Source organism: Nanorana parkeri, unplaced genomic scaffold (assembly GCF_000935625.1).
Source record: "Nanorana parkeri isolate BGI_ZX_2015 unplaced genomic scaffold, ASM93562v1 scaffold2202, whole genome shotgun sequence".
Taxonomy (NCBI): domain Eukaryota; kingdom Metazoa; phylum Chordata; class Amphibia; order Anura; family Dicroglossidae; genus Nanorana; species Nanorana parkeri.
In genome coordinates this window covers 24,346-27,701 of record NW_017308470.1, presented here as the reverse complement: position 1 = coordinate 27,701, position 3,356 = coordinate 24,346, and the positions used below count along the sequence as shown (strand labels likewise).

The window sequence follows — 3,356 nt, the reverse complement described above, 5'->3', positions numbered from 1 at the left end:
ATGGAGAATGGCAGACCTGCAGGCTGCATACAAGTTTTTATTGCTGAGATCACTTGTACAAAACAAGCGGCAGCTTCCACCGCTCTACATTTAGCTCTGCTTGGCCAAAGCCGGGCCAACTACCCGCCCGGCGCTCAGAACTGCATGTCCCGGGCATTGAGAGATAGGAATTCCACAACCCTACTGACCCTCTGCCCCTCTACTCCCTGCTGCCCCAAGGCTTGGCCTTGGTTGGCCTTTTGGGAAATCCGGCCCCGAGTACACACACCTGCCATTGCTCTCCCCATCAACGTGAATGGCTTGTATAAGGCTGGGCAGATCGTACTTGCGATGATCGCAAGCCACGCCCCCTGAGGTGCGAGCTTCCGATGACCGCAATGCCGAACGGGCAGTGTGCGCACACCGGCCCGTACGGCTTTTATCGTACGGACATGCCACAAACCCGCCGAACGTTGTACGATGCTCGGCGGGTTTTCGAACATGTTCGTAAGTTAAAAGTTGTGCGACCGTACAGTAGTAGAGGTCGCACGGCTTCCACACACCTTACGATCATCGTACGATCGCGGGATTTCCCGCGATTCTCGTACGAGAATCGAGCAGTGTATGGGCACCTTTACACAGCAGAGGCAGCTGTCGGAATGCAGTGACTGCAGGTCTGTAAATGTCACCGAGCAATACAATGTATCCTTCCGTTGGATTTCCTATTCCTCTATATGTGGAGGAAAGGTGTCACCATGACATCAGCTACAGAAACCGAACCGGCCCATTCACACCCAATGCATTTGGGCTACGCTGGGTGTTTTTTCCAGCACAGCCGCCATGTATGACAACTGGTTGCAGTGGTGTATGCTGGGGGGGAAAAAAAAAAGACGGTATGCAGTACTTTTTTTTAGTGCGGTGTGATGCGGGGGCGTCCCGAGGCCGTGTGTCACCCGGAGCGGAGACCGGGGGACACCCCCGCTGTGACGTGCACGATGACGTCAACGCGCATGCACGGTCATCTAATTAACGCCTGCCAGAGAGAAGGGGGGACGTTCACCTCCTCTCTCCTGGCACAGTCAGGCTCCTGGTCCATGACGGAGTGCCTGACTTTTTAGAGGGGGGCGACACCAAAATGACTGTCGGTCATTTTGGTGTCACCCCTCCAATGGTAATCAGTAGAATAATCCAACATGTCCACTTATTGGACATAGACGTCACACAATCACAAGAGCCAACGTTTCGAGACCACGCAGGGTCTCTTCATCAGGGCTTAAAGAGTGACCCAGGGCATAAAGAAGTCACTCTTTATGCCCTGATGAAGAGACCCTGTGCTGGTGATTCCTCTTCCTACATTGTGTCTGCACGGTGCCATCCGTGTTCATCACTACAAGCACCATTTCTACATAGGCCTTGATTGCTGCAAGGTGTGCGGAGGATTTCCCCTTCTATCCAACCCCTCCAATGGTGTCACCGGGGTGCGGGCTGCACCCCCCTTGTGACGCCACTGGTGTGATGCATTACAACCTCATTGCACCGTGCTGTGCCCATAGAACTTGTGACATTTCAATTAAATAAAAAAAAGGAAAGTGTGATGTGTCGCAGTCATGTGAGCGGCTGCTGGTGTGCATGGGCACTACAGGTATAACAAAAAAAAATATAGATTTTTTTTATTATTTAAAGGGTTAATGGAGACTTAGTAGGAATATATTTTATTAAAAAGATATTTATATATATATAAAACATTTTCTCTTTTTAATAAAATATATTCCTATGTATGTCCCCATTAACCCTTTAATTGAAATCAGACACAATTAACTCCTTCCTCCCTAAAGCTATAAAGCTATTCATTTTCAACCGAATCAACATTTAATTTTCTTATTTTGTTTCTCGTTATGTGTTCAGTGAAAAAAACAAAACACAAAAACCTTTTTCATTGGTAAATAAAACATCATTTTCATGTCATTTTAAACTGGACTAATTATGTACAATAAAAGGATTTGTTTCTATATACAAGTTGCACCAGTCAAAATAGAAAGAAAAAAAAAGATCTATAGATTTCATTGAAAATAAAATACTTTTTGAAAGACAATATTGCCAAAATAAAGCCGTGCCTGTCGCAGAAAACAACATTCAGAGACAACAACAGAGATTTCTTCTCTCATACACAGATTGCCCACCTGGCTCTCCCCTCATACACAGATTGCCCGCCTGGCTCTCCCCTCATACACAGCGTGCCCGCCTGGCTCTCCCCTCATACACAGTGTGCCCGCCTGGCTCTCCCCTCATACACAGATTGCCAACCTAGATCTCCCCTCATACACAGTGTGCCCGCCTGGCTCTCCCCTCATACACAGATAGCCCGCCTGGCTCTCCCCTCATACACAGATTGCCAACCTAGATCTCCCCTCATACACAGATTGCCCGCCTGGCTCTCCCCTCATACACAGATTGCCCACCTGGCTCTCCCCTCATACCCAGATTGCCAACCTAGATCTCCCCTCATACACAGCGTGCCCACCTGGTTCTCCCCTCATACACCGAGTGCCCACCTGGCTCTCCCCTCATACACAGAGTGCCCGCCTTGCTCTCCCCTCATACACAGATTGCCCACCTAGATCTCCCCTCATACACCGAGTGCCCGCCTGGCTCTCCCCTCATACACCGAGTGCCCGCCTGGCTCTTCCCTCATACACAGATTGCCAACCTAGATCTCCCCTCATACCCAGATTGCCCGCCTGGCTCTCCCCTCATACACAGATTTCCCGCCTAGCTCTCCCCTCATACACAGATTACCCACCTGGCTCTCCCCTCATACACAGAGTGCCCGCCTTGCTCTCCCCTCATACACAGAGTGGCCGCCTGGCTCTCCCCTCATACACAGATAGCCCACCTGGCACTCCCCTCATACACAGATTGCCCGCCTGGCTCTCTCCTCATCCATTGCTCAGTCCATCATATTTTGTCTTGTCCCCTCTGACCCTTGGTCATATCATGGTCCAGTGCCCGGGGACTAGGACCACTCACCTAGGAGAAGGCAGGCCCAGGATACACTTGGCAGGTACATAGGTGCTCCTCGCTGTGATCAGACCACAATGCCTGCGATGTCAGCTGCAGCTAATACCACTGAGTCTGTAGAATGCAGGTCAACCAGTTCTCAGCAGCATTGTATATCTCTGTGATAAACGGGAACCAGAACCTCACCCTCAGGTCTATAGACACCGACGTCATCTCTAATGACATCACCTGCTCTGGCTGGGAGGCCACGATGAGCCTTGTAGTTCCTCACCTAACCTGCCCATAGGACTGTGTGGCAGTCTCTCCCTCCAGGAGAAAGCACACCTGAGCTGATCTGTATCAATGGTGATTGTGTGTGG

General features: G+C 50.2%; 1 protein-coding gene across 1 annotated transcript in view; it reads right to left on the bottom strand.

Moving 5' to 3' along the window:
- Window positions 1–3,356, bottom strand: part of LOC108801038 (serine protease 33-like) — a 24,355-nt gene that overhangs the window by 17,423 nt on the left and 3,576 nt on the right. The gene's annotated exons all lie outside the window — the stretch shown is intronic.